The sequence below is a fragment of the Anomalospiza imberbis genome, chromosome 17 (genome assembly GCF_031753505.1).
Source record: "Anomalospiza imberbis isolate Cuckoo-Finch-1a 21T00152 chromosome 17, ASM3175350v1, whole genome shotgun sequence".
Lineage (NCBI taxonomy): Eukaryota > Metazoa > Chordata > Aves > Passeriformes > Viduidae > Anomalospiza > Anomalospiza imberbis.
In genome coordinates this window covers 848,770-864,567 of record NC_089697.1, presented here as the reverse complement: position 1 = coordinate 864,567, position 15,798 = coordinate 848,770, and positions in this window count along the sequence as shown.

Genomic DNA, 15,798 nt, shown 5'->3' with positions numbered 1-15,798 from the left:
ATTTGCTGCTGGGGTTTGTTTTCTCTCCCTCAGCCCATCCCATCACAGCCCAGCCTGGCCCAGCACGGCCCCGCAGTCTTTCTGTGAGGGTCTCTGTGTCTTCAGAAGGATGGTCTTCAAAGTGTTGGTCTTCAAAGTACCTTGCTCTTTCCACAGGTACCGCATGGCACCTCTTTACAGCTCTCCGGCCTCCTTCATACTCTGGGAAATGTCTCTTACAGCTTCACTGGCAATGTCCTTCTTTCAGTCTGGACGACCCCTACATGCACCACCTGAACCTGCAATACAACTGCCTGCATGACCCCCACCTTCAGGACTACCACAAGCGCAAGGACATCCTGCGGATGCTGAAGAAACAGGGCTGCAGCACCAGTGACAACAAGGTAGGTTTGGACATCAGGCTGATCAAGAACAGCCCTCTTCAAGCAGGGCTCCCACAGCCCCTGCTGCAGCCGCCTGCTGCTGCCAGAGGACAGAGCCGTGCGCTGGTGTCTCTGGGAGCAGAAGCAGCGCCAACATCGCCCTGGCAAGCCCCAGTCCTGCCCTTCTCAGCCTGCCCCACGCTGCCTCTTCAGCCCTGGCTGGGGGGACATCAGTGGCCCCAACACCAGGGTATGGGGGGAGGGCTTGGGGGCAGCTCCTCTCCCACTGAGGTCAGGCTGTTTTGGGGAAGGCTGACAGCATGGCTTGACAGTTTCTGGGGGATTCTGTCCTCGTCCCTCCACAGGTGATTTGCACTGTGAAGGAGTTCAACGAGTGCAGGCAGTGCCTGACCAGGACCAAGCTGCAGTCGGAGCAGATCTTGGGGCGGCAAGAGGTAGGCAAAGCGTTGTGTTCAGGGCCATGGGACTGTGCAGGGCTGTGCTGCTGGGCTGGGTGCTGTGGTGTGGAAAGGACTCCACGGCTGGGAGCTGAGCCAGCGCAGGGCGCTGAGCTGGGCACGGGCAGCAGGGCCATGTGCAGGCACACCCCGTGCTGAGGGAAGCCCTTCTCTCCTGCCCTCGTGGCCTGGCTGAAGCAGAGTGCCGGCCTGGGCCCGCAGGAATCCTCAGCACGCAGGGGCTGAGTGCTTGTCCAGGCGCCATGACCCACAACCTGGTGTCACCTTTCTGGAAGGGCTTCTGCCACTTTTGGCCAAATTAAAGGATGGTCCCAAACTGTCAGGAACCACTGACACTTCCTGCAGGGCACAGCGGCAGCTGCAGCCTCAGAAACCTTCCTGCCCACCTCCACAGAAGAGCAAAGAGACCCCCCTGAAATCAGGGAGATTCAGAAGAGTGAAAGCACCTTTAGACAAGGGCCAAACCCACTCCACAGCTGAGCTGGCTCAGGAAGATGCCAGCAGAGCCGCTGGCTCCCAGAGGAAGCCGGACAACACTGCCAATGGCCTCTTTAAAGCTGTCTTTGAGCAGCTGACCACAGCAGAAGGCCAGAAGCTCCAAGAGCTGGTTGAGACCATTGTGTACAAAGTGTTTGCGAGGCAGAAGGTTCCTTGGGACCAGCGTGTCAGTGTCTTAAGAAACACTGCTCAGGGGATCAGAGGAAGAGTTTTTGGCAGCTCTGTGAGAACAGAGCCTGCAGAGCCACCACTAGACCGCCAACAGGAAATAGAACTGGTGGCCAAGGAGCTTCTAGCGATGGTGTTGGAGATCTTGGGGGACCATCTGGAGTCCAAAGCTTCTGAGTCAGGGAGGGCAGCCAGGCAGAAGGAGCAGCTTGTTGATGGAGGAGCCACCCAAGCAGACACACCCAAGGAAGCTGAAACAGACAGAGGACGTTTACACGCTTGCCTTGACTATCTCACCATCCAAGTTGTCAAGAATATTCCCTGCCTCTAGAAATCCATGGTAGCTTCTCAGTTTGGAGGAGACTCCAGCTGTGACTACACCAAAATCCTGAAGCTTCCCAAGGGTAAGGTCTCCAGAGGACAGATGCCACCAGGATTCCCTGGAGCATCTGAAAAACAGAGCCAGGAAGAAAGCACGGGAGTAAAGCTGCCTGCCTTAGGAACACAGCTCCATGCAAAAGGGACAGGCTATGCCAAAACCATGGAGCCCGAGTATCCAGCAATGGTGAAGGGGAACTTGGTGAGAGAAAGGAATCCAGCAATCTCAGGCAACACTTGGGACATAAGGACCATGGCAAATTGGATCGTTCAGTCTGTATTAGGGTGGGTTGTTCGGCATAGGCCTGCACCAACCTGCAGGCAGAATTTCCAATGGCCTGTCCCAAACCCAGCCACGTGCCAAGGCAGAGAGGAGAGCTGTGCTGCTGAGGACACTCTCCCCTCCTTGGACCCACAGTTTTCCCCACAGCCCATCCCTCCGGAGGGTCCAACGCCCCCTGCCCAGGACAGAGCACGGCACAGATCAGTGCACTCAAAGCTCGTCTGAGGCGAGCAAGGCGTGTGGCAGGAGAGCTGAAGGGCCTCTAGACAGCAAACTTCACACCCTTGTTCCATCAATAAAGAGTTTATCCATAAGGCCTTGCTTGTGCTTCCTCCAAACCAGGCCAAACTGCATCCACGCATTTTCCCTGTTCCCCCATCTCTCCCCCGCAGTCTGCTCCCACAACCTGCTCAGAAGCCCCCAGGATCTCCCAGGACCTCCCCAGAGCCACCCAGGACCCGACCATCTCCCCTCCTATATCTCCCACCCAGGACTCTGTACTACCCATCTGCCTCCCATATATCTCTTCCCAGCCCATCCAGGACTGCCTGAATCCCCTCAAGGAGTCCTCAGCTCCCTGTGCCTCTCATATCTCTCCTATGTCTCCCTTCCATGAGGCCCCCAGGACCCTGTACCCCCTGTATCCCCCCCCATTTCTCCAGCCATATCCCCACTCGGGACCCCATAGCTTCCTGTATTCCCTCATATTCCCCCCATATCTCCCCCTGTTTCCCCTACCAGACCCCTGAAGGACCCTCTCAGCCCCCTCCAGATAGCCAGAGATCCCCCGAGCCCTGCCCTAGGACTGCCCCAGGATGGCTTGTACCTGATGGTGGAGAGCCAGTGTCCCCCATATCTTCCCCCACAGAGCCCCCAGGATCCTCCCCAGATCCCCCCCGGCAGTGGAGTGCCACCCACCGAGGATGAGGGTGTGGGAGGGGGGTGGAAGACCATGGAGTAGCTGGTGGTGGGCAGGTGGAGGGCTTCCCCCTCCCCCAAGCCCCAACCGCTCCCAAGGGCCCCCCCTCACAGCGGGAACTGGAACAGCTCTGAGGAGAAAACATCCTCAGATGTGCAGCCTGGGGAGGGGACCCCAAAATCAGGAAGGGACCCTGGACCCTAAGAAGTTGGGACCCCTAAAGCCCCCACCCAGATGAGAGGAGAAAATGGCCTGAGCTGTGTGGTCCCCGCCCAAAAATCAGGAGGGGCCCCAAAATCAGCCTCCCCAGCCCCCTCCACACCTCCGAAGATATAGAGCAAGTCGCCCACCAGCCACCCCAGCCCTCCCATATCTCCCCTATTCCAAATGTCCTCCAGCCCCCCCAGATCCCCTGAAGCTCTCCCAGCCCATTTAGCCCTGCCCAAAGTTCCCCAGAGCTCCCCTCAGACTCCCTGAAGCTCCTCCCCATCTCCAAACAAGGAGACCCAGTTGTCTCCCAGCCCTTCAAAAGCCCCCAACCACCCGTCCCCAAATTCCTCCAGCACCTCCAACCCCTCCAGCCCCCCTCCATCCTGTAGAACCCCAAAACCTTCCCTAAACCCCCCTAGAACGCCCCTCAGGGCTCCTCCTGACCTCCAGTCATGTAGAGCTGCCAACCCCAGCCCCCCAGACGCCACCACCTTGCCCCCATTCTGAATTTTCCCTGACTCCCCCAAACTCCCCAGGCCCCCTTGTCTTGTAGCTGCCCCAAATCCCCCTAGGATTCACCCAGGACCCCCGAGCCCCCTCCCCACCTCCAAACACATAGAGCCATTCATCCACCAGTGCAGCAAGGGTTGGGGGGTCTCTGGGGAGGTTTTGGGGGTCTGGAGAAGGTGACATCACCTTCATCACCTTTATACAGTTACATCACCGAGATACATGCATATTCGTGTGTTTTGTACATTAGTCAAACATTCTTTTGAACTTTCTGAGGTTTCGGGAACTCCTTTGTTTGATTTCTTCACACTCCGGCTTGTCTGCATAACATCCTGGGTATCAGGTCAATATATTTTATTTCTTCTTGTGTCTCCATCCTGCTGTTTTACATCCTCTGTTAAGGATTTAGTGTGTCCTCCTTAAATGGAACATGGCATTCTCTAATTGTCCTCCGGTGCTCTGGTTTGTGTGACGGTTATCTTATCACTTGGACGGGTCGGTCAGTGGACGGCCTTACATTGTTCTTCTTAGTTACACAAAAGCCTTTTCTATTCTACAATACGTTCATCACACTCTTATTTCCATAACTGCTACACAGATATTATATTCATTACACTATTTCTATGAGCAATACAGTGCACACTTAAGCTGATAGATTCTATTATATTCACAAGCAGCTAAAAAGAGTTACAATTGGTACTATTTCTAAATACTTATAATCACTGACCACATGCAAAAGCTAATACGTAAAGGTGAAAGCCAATATTATGTAGTCATTTTACACAGACTTTTGCTGCAATTTTGTTCAGGTTTAATGAACCTTTGGAATTTTAAAAGTGAGCATAATTTCTCACAAAGTTAATATTCAAAACCCTATTAAGTCTTTATTCTTCTTCCCTGAGAAGAAGTCCATGGCAATTAGTAAAGCTTTCTAAAATAAATTAATGGATTCAGCTGATTGCAATGATCATGGCTTGTGTGTCTTACAGAGGGCACATACTAAGGGGGACACGGATAGGCGGATCGGGAAGTCCCGAGTACCTCCCAAGTAGCTCAGCCAAGGGGGAAAGGGACTGAGGAGAAAATGCAGCCGGGAAAGGAGAAAAGAAGGCTGCTTGCTCCAGCTAATTGAGAGAGACCCTGATGGACTCCCTCCCTTTGTTCCAGCCAAGGGACTTTTACAGGACTCCTCTGTCTCCTTTGTGGACACGACCCTCGAGCCACGTGAATTTGACGCTCTGGGCGGTGGGGGGTGCTGGAACTCCACTACCTGGGCAGGGGGGAGAATAAACCAGCATAAACCAGTCCAGACTGGGGCAGCTGGGCAAAGTTCAGAGTCACAAGGGGCCACTGGCAGCGAGGCAGGGGAGCGGCGGCAGTGATGGGCAAGGGGAGGGCGGGGAGGAGTTCCGGCCTCAGCCCAACCCCCCTCAGTGAGTGACAATGGGGAAAAGTGCCCTCAGGGATTGGCTGGGAGGGTATGCAAAATGACCCCAAAAAGCCTCAAAACCTCCTCGAAATTTACACAAAACTGACCAAAATGGAATAAATTTGAATAAGTAGGAAATATTTCAGGCTATATTTTAGTTCCATTTAGACAATGGAGTGTGGGAAAGGCAGACTGTGCACTGAAACGTGGCAAGACCAAGAAAAACCCCAAAGGCCCTTTAAGAATCCCTGAAAATTAAGTAAAATTGAGTAGAGGCATAATAAATATCAATAAATATAAATCAGTTAAAGCCATAATTAACATATCAGTATAAAAGGGGGACGTGTAATATGGGGCTTGGGGTGCTCAAATGCCTCAAGAAAGTACCAGGAAACCCCAAGCACCACATTCCCCTCATGCTTGGGCTGGCTGTTGAGCAGCTCAAGTAGAAGAGTCCTCCAGGAACTGAAGGGAGCAGCAGCCCTCGTGCTGAGGCACAGCCTGTGGAAAAAGGGCTCGGTGGCCCAAATGTGTGCTTTGGAAATCAGAGTTGGGTTCCTAAATCCCCTCGGAACTCTCTCTAACAGACCTGTGGTGGCTGAGGGATGTCCGTGGGAAGGCTTTGCCAGCCTTGAACTGGACCTGTTGATCATCTGAGCTCTGCTCTGTGTGGGAGCCTGTTCCCTTCCCCTTGCCCCAGGGCAGAGAGTTGGTGAGGGCTGGAGTTGGAGGCTGTGTCTGCCCCGAGAGCCGGTACCATGGGGCTGCAGGTGCTCCTGCCAGCGTGGGCTTGTCTGAGCCGGGCCTTGTGCCTCTTTCAGGTGTCCCTGCTGCAGTCACAGCTGGCCCAAGACCGACAGGACCACCGGCAGAACTACACTGAGAGCTGTGCAAGGACCAGGCAGGAGCTGTCAGACCTTCAGCAGGAGCTGTCCTGCTCCTTTGCAGCTCTGCTCAAGGAGCCCAAAACTGCTCTTGTGGAAGCAGACACTTGAAGCTGCATCGGTCTCTGAACCTTAACTTGGCAGTGACATCCAGGGGCTGTCCGTCTCTGGAGAGACAGGCCCTGCAGAAGGCAGGTGCAGCTCTTCTCTTCCACGCAGGATTTGTGCCCTGCTCAGAAGCCAATTCCTGTCAACTGGGGCACAAAATTCCTCCCTAGGTCACAGACGAACGCTATCGAAGATGAGGGCAAAAAATACCTGCCAAAGCTTTTACAAGCAGGCTCATTTAGTTCTTGAAGGTCTGTTCCTAGAGAGGAATCTCTGATGTAAGCAGCAAGACTTTTCTTCTGCCTAGAAAACCTAGTGATATATTGCCAAACAGAGAGCAGAGGAAAAAAAATGCACTCGTGGTTGTCTCAGCATTCTTAATCACTTTTATGAGCCTTAAAAACTGCAGCTCTTGGCATTTCTCTGTAGGAATTTGAAAAGCCCCTGAAACACCATTCTTCCTCCTCATGTGGCTTTTCTAAAGGCAAAGCTTTACTTTCCATGAATATTTGTAAGCAGCAAGAACCTTTGCAGGCTTTTTCTTCCATCTCTCCTTTGTCAGGAAAGACAGAAGAATTCCTGTAACTCAGGAACCAAGCGCATCCCTAAAGAGCCTGCAGGTCTTGAGAACGCTGAGCCTTAAAACTGACACTGTCTGCACCAGCAACTTTGAACTCATGTTATGAGCCAGGTCCCTGCCCAGCTGCCCAACAGGGCTCTGGGGACACGGGGGAGGCAGGGCCCGTGCCAGTGGTATAAATAAATTTGTTTTAATAGGCCGGCTTAATAATAGTTCATCGTTTTAATGAGTTGTAATGAATTGCTAATTAATATAATTAATTGTTGGAATTGATGTAGTGAGTTACAAAGTTAAAGGTATTGTCGGTCAAGTGTGCGTGCATAGCTGTCAATCACGGAAAAGAGGGGTCGGAAAAGGTGTCAAGGCAAGAATCTTCTAGACGGGTTACATCATGGAGCGATGTCAGCAACTCAACCTATGACTGGGGGACTAACCAGCCAATAGTGCCTCAGAATTCCAGGATGATAGGCCAGGAATGCGCTGTCTTATGGAGCAACCAGCTACCAGGAGGTGGACCAATCAACAAGTGGATCAAAAGTGCACCAGTCTTGCACCTTTCAGAGACTTTAAAAACCCCTGGGTGCCGAGCACCCGGGTCTTTCTGCAGAATCAGTATCCACAGAAACTCCCTGTGTAGCACAGAGTTACTTGGATCTCTGACTTGCCCCTGAGGCCCTGGGCTTATCCTGGGGCCTCGTCTTCAGTTGTCTTTGTTTTTAATAAACAGGCCCAGGCCTTTTAAAATGTCTTGGCTCCAGTTCGCCTGTTTTTAACACCAGGACCGGCAGGAAGATGGGATGGGGGGAGAGCCAGGGAGGGCATCTCCAAGAGCCCCTGGAATGCTGGGCTATGGACCCTGGTAACCATTGCAAAGGCTGTGGAATGTTGGGGGTTGGAGCCTGACAACTGTCACAAAGGCCATGGAATGTTGGGGGTTGGAGCCTGAGAACTGTCACAAAGGTTGTGGAATGTTGGGGGTTGGAGCCTGACAACTGTCACAAAGGCCATGGAATGTTGGGGCTTAGACCCTGGCGACAACCAACAGCTCCTGGCTATTGGGGTTTGGACCCTGGAGCTGTCAACAGCTCATGAGCTTTGGGGCTTGGACTTTGCAAAGGCCAAGGGCACTTGGATTGTGTGCTATTGACCCTGCAAAGGCCAAGAACCTTTGGATATTGGGGTTTAGACCCTGCTAAGGCCAAGGGCCTTTGGATATTGGGGTTTAGACCCTGCAAAGGCCAAGGACCTTTGGATATTGGGGTTTAGACCCTGCTAAGGCCAAGGGCCTTTGGACACTGGGGTTTAGACCCTGCAAAGGCCAAGAGCCTTTGGATGTTGGGGTTTAGACCCTGCTAAGTCCAAGGGCCTTTGGATATTGGGGTTTAGACCCTGCTAAGTCCAAGGGCCTTTGGATATTGGGGTTTAGACCCTGCTAAGGCCAAGGGCCTTTGGATATTGGGGTTTAGACCCTGCTAAGTCCAAGGGCCTTTGGATATTGGAGTTTAGACCCTGCAAAGGCCAAGAGCCTTTGGATATTGGGGTTTAGACCCTGCAAAGGCCAAGAGCCTTTGGATATTGGGGTTTAGACCCTGCTAAGGCCAAGGGCCTTTGGATATTGGGGTTTAGACCCTGCTAAGTCCAAGGGCCTTTGGTCATTGCTTTTTACTCTCTGCTCGTGCCAAGGGGAGGATGGAGACCCGGCGGGTGAGTGAGAAAGCCACTGCTCTCCTTGTGCCAAGCCCAGCAGGGACCTGGGAGGGCCTGGGCTGGGCCTCGGGGAACAGTTCCCTTTGGCAATAGCAAGGGATTAACAGTTGGCTGTTCCAGAGCTGGCAGCAGCTTTGGTGGTCGCTGTGGGGACAGGTGTGGGAGGGAATGGGTGGCTTCTGGCCATCCCAGAGCACAGCCACATCTCCTCCTCCATCCTTGTCCCGCTAGAGGCTGTGGGCACAAACAAGGGAGCAGCTTTTCATTGCCTTCCCCTCACCCAAATTACAGCACAGCCTCAGTGCTTCCCAGAGTCGAGAATGAGTTTCTCCCAGACATCTCTGAAATGATCCCTAGTGGCCCAGAGGAGGTCACAAGCATGATAGGAAGATGCTCCAAGGGCTGGAGCACCAGTGGCAAGGGAAAAGGATGCAAGAGTTGGGGTTGTCCAGCCTGGAGAAGGTTCCAGGGTGACCTTAGAGCCCCTTCCAATGCATGAAAGGGCTGCATGAGAGCTGGAGATGGACTTAAGCCAGAGGCCTGCAGGGACAGGACAAATGACAAAAGCTTCCCACCAATACAGGGCAGGGATGGATGGGATACTGGGAGGGAATTCTGCCCTCTGAGGGTGCTGAGGCCCTGGCACCCAGGCTTGAGGTTTCCCAGAGAAGCTGTGGCTGCCCCTGGATCCCTGGGAGTGTTCAAGGCCAGACTGGCTGGGGCTCCGGGCAACTCCCCTTCTGGTGTTCTTAGAAGTGATGAAACACCTTCCAGCATGTTCATTTCTGCTGCTGTCAAACTACTGGGCTGAAAATATTCCCAAGGAGGGGAGGAAGAGCTCAGCTGGAATTGCTGTGCTCTGGGACAGGCTGGGAGGCACTCAGAGGCGACTGCCTCAGGGGCAGCCATGCAGTCTGAGTGTGCTCTTCCCCGTGCTCTTGCAGGGAGCTCGAGGGCTTTCTCAGCAGGGACGTTCCTCCGGAGCCCCTGAGGTGAGTAAAGTGTGCTGAGCTGGCTGGCATTTTGAAACTGGTTCTCCATGAATGGACGTTGGTTCTTGTGGGATCAGAAAAGAGGTATCTCAGTGCTGCTTTGGAATGGGAACAGAACACCTGACTAACAGCTGGATGTGGGCTTTCAGGCGCCGGTAGGCGACAGTGACAGCATGGCCGATTCCATCATCTGCACCGACAATCCTGGGAACATCCTCTCGACTCTGACATCCACTGATGAACAGCATCCTTTTGAATTGGTTCGGGAAGATACAGAGAACTGGGGGCGCATGCAGCGGCATTTTGATCAAATGGAGGAGAGAACCCAGAGGATCAGAAGCCGCTGCCAGCTGATAGACTCTCTGCTAGAAGAAATCAGTAGGTGAGTCTTTCCTCCTCCTCCTCCTCCTCCTCCTGCATTCCAGAAACAATCTGCTTCCAGGCCGGGGAGTTCAGAGGAGTCCCTGGTGAAGAAGTCACCTGCCTACCATGTGTAGTCCTCAGTGTGGCTCTCAGGCATTGTCCTGTCTGGTTTTTCCATGCTCTACTGTGACTCCCAAGGCTGTCTGGGAGCTGCAGAGCCATGTTGGAATAGAAGACTCCTTCATCTCGCCGTGCTGCTTCCCTGAATTCTGTTCTTTGCGGGCCCCTGCCCAGCCACTGCTTCTCACTGAAGGAAGGCAAAATCCTGTCTTCCTTTCCCTTTGCCTCTGGAGGATTTTCTTGGGAGGGAAAGAGAAAGGTCTTCCTTAGCCCACTGCCCCCAGCTCCATCCTGGAGTGTTGAAAATGGCATTGCTGACTCTTCAGGCCTCTTGATTCTTCTGACTGAGCCTTGTCTCTGCAGTGACTGTGCAAACCTTGAGATGTCCAGGGAAATGCTGCTGCAATGCACTGGAATCCCGGAGCCAGGAGCCTTGTGTCTGCATCTGAAGAACACCAAGCAGCGGAAGGAAGCATCAGCCCAGGCAGAACAGGCAGAGCAGCAGGACAGGATGGAGGTTGGTTTTGGAAATGAGACTGGTTTTCCCTTGAAAACTGTTCTTGCCCCTTCTTGTACACTGGAGGACTTGGCTGCACTCGAGGGAGAAGACCCATTGTTGCAGAGCGAGCTGGAAGTCAAGAGGCAGTCATTGGAGGAATTGCAGCTTCAGAGGGATCTGCTGCAGCAGGAGAGGGATGATGTTAGCACGGCTCTGAACACCTTATTGCTCGGCAGCACCTGTGGGAGGGGGAGTTGTGGCAGCCAGATCAGCCCAGATGCTGTTGCTGGCAGTAGAAGACGGGCACACTGCTGTGCACACCTGGCTCAAGACGGCACATGCATTTATGAGCCAGGGATATGCGTGTTCATCAGCAAAGTGTTGCATGCTTCTGCAAAATGTGTTGCTTTGGGCAGCCACAGAGCCTCTAAAACGGGGATCGGAGCTGGGGAAGGGTCTGGAGCACAGGTGTGACCAGGAGCAGCTGAGGGAGCTGGGGGGGCTCAGCCTGGAGAAAAGGAGGCTCAGGGGGCACCTTCTTGCTCTCTACAGCTCTCTGTGACAGGAAGCTGCAGCCAGGTGAGGGTCAGGCTCTGCTCCCAGGGAACAAGGGACAGGACAAGAGGAAACAGCCCCAAGCTGTGCCAGAGGAGGTTTAGATTGGGTGTTACAGGATAGCTGCAAGAGAAGGCTTTGTTTCTGATGGTCTCTGTCAGACAGTCTCAGTTCTGGGGAATGTGATAGGTTGGGCAAATGCACAGTAGACGTTCTGATTTGGCCACATCAGGCAGGCGTCCACAAGTCACAAAATGTCTGCTCAGCACAAGAGCCATTTCCCGGCGAGGCATCCTCTCCTTGCAGAGAGCTGCGTAGAATATGTGAGGAGGAGAAACTTAGACGAGAATTTTGTTCTGGCAGGGGGAAATCCTGTATATTTCCCCTTGATTCAGCAGGCAAATTTGTTTTCACAAATCTTCCTGAAAATGTCCAGCAATGAAATATATCCAGATAATAATTTTGTTTCCCAAGTGGCAGTTGCAGAAGATGCAGTATTTTTGGGTGAGAACACGGAGTTTGGAGTGGGGATGTTTGTTGGGAAGGAGCTGTCTGGTCCCAGGCAAGCCAGCAGGGCCTGACACAGCACTTCCAAGGTAACAGTGCCAGAGGCTTTTGGCAGCCCAGGCTATCAGAGCTGCATAGGGCAGATGCTGTGAAACTTTGAGCCCAGAGCACAGGTGCTCCTTGTCCTCTGGCTGCCTGCGAGGTGCCACTGGCTGGCTCTGCACAGGGCTCCCGAGGAAGGGCTCGAGCTGTACCTTGTCCCACTTCCAGGTTTCCCAGGAGCAAGATTCATCGAGCTGCTCTCTGGAGCAGCTAGGCCCGGAATCCTCTGGCCAAGGGCACGCACTGGCCCAGGTGTGCCGAGAGCAGGAGCTGCTGGGCCAGAAGGCTGACCTTGAGGGCCGACTGGCAGCCATGGAGTGGCTCCAACAAGACCTTTCCAGGCAGCTGGAGGAGACCAGGTAAAGGCAGGGAGCAGAACCTTTTCAGATCTATTTACATTCCATGGACAGAATATGGAAGAGTCCCAAGAACAAAAATATGCCACAATGTGAAGGTTATTTTTCTGACACCTAAAGCCAGCAAAGCTCTCTTGGGCTCCTGTTTTTGCCGCCGAGCACACTCCTGTGGGAAATCCTAAGCAATCCACCCAGCCCTGAACTGAGTAGTAGTTAAACCATGCAGATGCTGAGTGAAACCTCAGGTTTCTCTTGGCTTTGGTTTCTTCTTCTGGGCATTGAACATCCCTCATTCCTTAGCAAGTAGCCTGACATGATCCTGATCTTCAGAACTGAAGCTTTGTCTTCAGCATTCCAGGCTCCGACCTTGGCACGTTGGGAGTAGCACACTGCCATTCAGGGGGAAGCCAGAGGCTCCTGCTGAAAATCTTGAGGGCTTTCTGCTTCCAAGCACACTCTTGAGAAGTGTGGGACAGGCCCTAGAGCTGGCTGGAGAGCAGCAGGGAAAGCTCTTTGGAATTCTCAACAGCCTCTGGGGATTCTTGCTGATTGTTGATGGGCACCCAGCTGCCAAACCTGCCAACCTCCCTTTGGATGGTCCCTCTCACTCTGTAAAGAAGGACAAGTGCCTCGGGCTACTGCCTGCTTGGCCCGCAACACTAAAATAAAGGTGGCAAGTCTACTCCATGACCTTGCAAGAGTTTAAACTGCAGTCTCTGCATTCAGGTAGTTGTTGTTCAGACAAAAGGGTGTCCTGATTTTTTACAAGTGCTGCTATGAGATGACCATGAGATTTTACTGTGTCACGCAAAGTAGTTCTGAAGCCACATAAATACAGGGTGTCTGGAAGATGATGGACCTTTATGTCCATTATCAAGAGCATTAAAAAGTCAGCAGTCAGCAAGGACAAGAGTCTGTTGTGTCCCCCTGCAGAGCAGCTTGGAAGTGCTGATGAGAGAAGGGCTGTGAGCAGGGGCTGGGCTTTTGCTCGTCGCCCCAGCCTGTTTGGACACAGCTAGCCAGTGTCATAGGTCAGGATCAGCAACTGAAGGTTTGGCTGTTGAGGCCAAGTTGGGCTGGGCTGTCTGTGCTATGCCAGGCCATAGGGAAGGCCTGGGCAGTCCCTCAGAGGGCCCTGCTCTGCTGTTGAGATGGCACAAATGTGCCTTGTCTGGGCGAGTTTCCACGTGGCCCATTTCCCATATTCAGGTGTGAGGATCTTGAGCCACATAGTCCTGGAATAACCGGCTGTGGGTGTCTGGAGCAAGCAACTCATGTCTCTCCGTATGTGCAACTCGTAGGTCAGCAAAGGAGAGCCTGGAATCCAGGCTGAGTGCTGCTCAGCAGCAGATATCTCAGATGCAGATGACCAGGAACTATGTGGAGGTAGAGCTGGAAGCTGAGCTGCAGGAAGCTCACAGTGAAATCCAGGCAGCGAAGAGGAGGCACAAGGAACAGCTACAAGGCCTCAAAGAGGAAATGAATCTGCTCCTTGAGCAGAGGGAGGCTCTACAAAAGCAGGTGAGTGAAACAGCACTGGCATGGCAGCCATGCAGCGAGGGGTCTGTGGCCTTCTTGCTTTTCCATGGCAGAGCAGCAGCTGGTGGGGTGATCCCTGGGGCTGTCTTGGGCTCTGGGGGCTCCATGGCAGCTGCTCTGCAGGACACACAGTGCTCTGCTGAATCTCAGCTGCTGCTCTGGACAGCTGGGCTAGTCCTCTGGGCTGTTGGCCAGCAACCATCAGCATGGATTCCTGCTGGCCTCTCCTTGCCAGCCTTGGTTTGGGAGGTGCTTTTTCAGGTGCCCTTGGTGGTGGGCCGCTTAGAGACTGAAACAAGTTGTCCATATCCAGTGTGAATCTGGTGCTCTCAGGACAGGGAGAAATGAAAAGTTGTCCTTTGCCTTTCCTCTCAGCCTGTGCTGTGGCTGACAGTGACAAGCTGTGGCTGCAGCCCCTGACTGCTTTGTTCCCTTTGACTGGAGGTGGGAGAGTTGACATCTCAGCTGGCAGCCTCCCGAGAGTCCCGGGAAACAACTGTCCAGAGAGCCCAGCAGGATGTGAGGGAGGCCCAGGAAGAGTCCAGGCAGAAGCTGTTGGAGGTTGAACACGTCCAGAAGATGCTGGAGGAGGCAGAAAATCTGAACAAGGAGCTGCAAGTGCATCTGGAGTCCTTGGAGAGGGAAAGGAATCGCTGGGAAGAAGTGGCTCAGCAAAATTCAGAATTGCAGGCTTCGGTGAATGTCCTAGAGAGTGAAAAAGCCAGGTAAATGAAAGCCTGTGGGACTCTGCATTGTGGTGAATGGATTCCCTCTTTGCCCTCTTTGCACCTGCCAGGGGCTCTGGCAGCATTTCCTAAATGGCAGATTCTGAACTCTCCGTGCAGACACTTCTCCTTGTCTGGATGTTGTCTTTCATTTTCTTTACTTTTAAGACTTCAAACAGAGTTTTTCTGCAGAGAAAGGATTTGGGGGTAGCTCTTTCCCTCTAGGGGGTATTGTGTTTTTAGGTGGGTGTGTTGACACTGCCCGAGCTGCATTGTGAGGAGCTGGATACATCCATCAGCTCCACCTTGGGTCCTGTAACTTGGAGCCTTTGAGATCTGCATCAGCCTGGTATCTCATGCTTTTTGTTGACATAAGACGTGTTAAACCCATGATTTTTTGTCTAAGCCAGACAAAAAGAATCGCAGAATGGGTAAGGTTGGAGGCACCACAGTGGCTCATCTAGTCCCACCTCCCTGCTCACGCAGGGTCATCCCAGGGCACATGGAAGAGGATTGCATCTAGATCGTTCTGGAATGTCTCCAGAGCTGGCGATTCCACAGCCTCTCTGGACAATCTGTTCAGGGCTCGGTCTCTGCACAGGAAAGAATTTCTTCCTCTTGTCCAGGTGGAACTGCCTGGGCATCAGTCCCTGCCCGTTCCTCTGGTGCCATTGCTGGGCCCCAGGGAGCAGAGCCTGGGCCCTGCTCTGACCCTCCCTGCACACAGGGACACCCAGGGCTGAGGGCCCCTCTCTGACTGGGGCTGCTCTCCAGGCTGAGCAGCCCCAGCTCCCTCAGCCTTTCCTGGGCACCGAGATGCTCCAGGCCCTTGCTCAGCTGCGCAGCCTCCGCTGGCCCCGCTCCGGGAGCTCCCTGTGCCTGCTGTGCTGAGGAGCCAGAGCTGGACACAGCACTCCAGATGTGCCTCACAGGGCTGAGCAGAGGGACTGAATCCCCTGCCGGACCTGCTGGCAATGCTGTTCCCAGTGCTTTCCAGGATCCCAGTGGCCCCTTGGCCACAAGAACACACTGCTGGCTCGTGGAGCGTTTCTTGTCCACCAGGACCCCCAGGTCCTTCTCCACAAAGCTGCTGCCCAGCAGGTTGGCCCCAGCCTGTACAGGTGCCTGGGGCTGTTCCTCCCCAGGTGCAGGACCCTGCCTTGGCCCTTGCTGGATTTCAGAAGGTTCCTCTGCCCATCCCCAGCCTGCTGAGATCCCTCTGAGGGGATGCACAGTGACCCTACTGGGGAGAGATCGACCCCCTCATCCAAGTCATTGATGAGCAAGTTCAACAATAGTGTGCCCAGGAGTGAGCCCTGGGGGACACCACTAATGACAGGCCTCTAACGAGCCCCTGTGCCACTAATTGCAGTCCACTCCTCCAGCCACCAATGCCTGAGTTTCCCAAGGAGGATGTTGTGAGAGACTGTGTCAAAAGCCTTGCTGAAATCAAGGTAGACAATGTCCACTGCTCTCCCTTTGTCCACCCAGGTAGATGTTTCATTGTAGAAGGCAATCAGGTTGG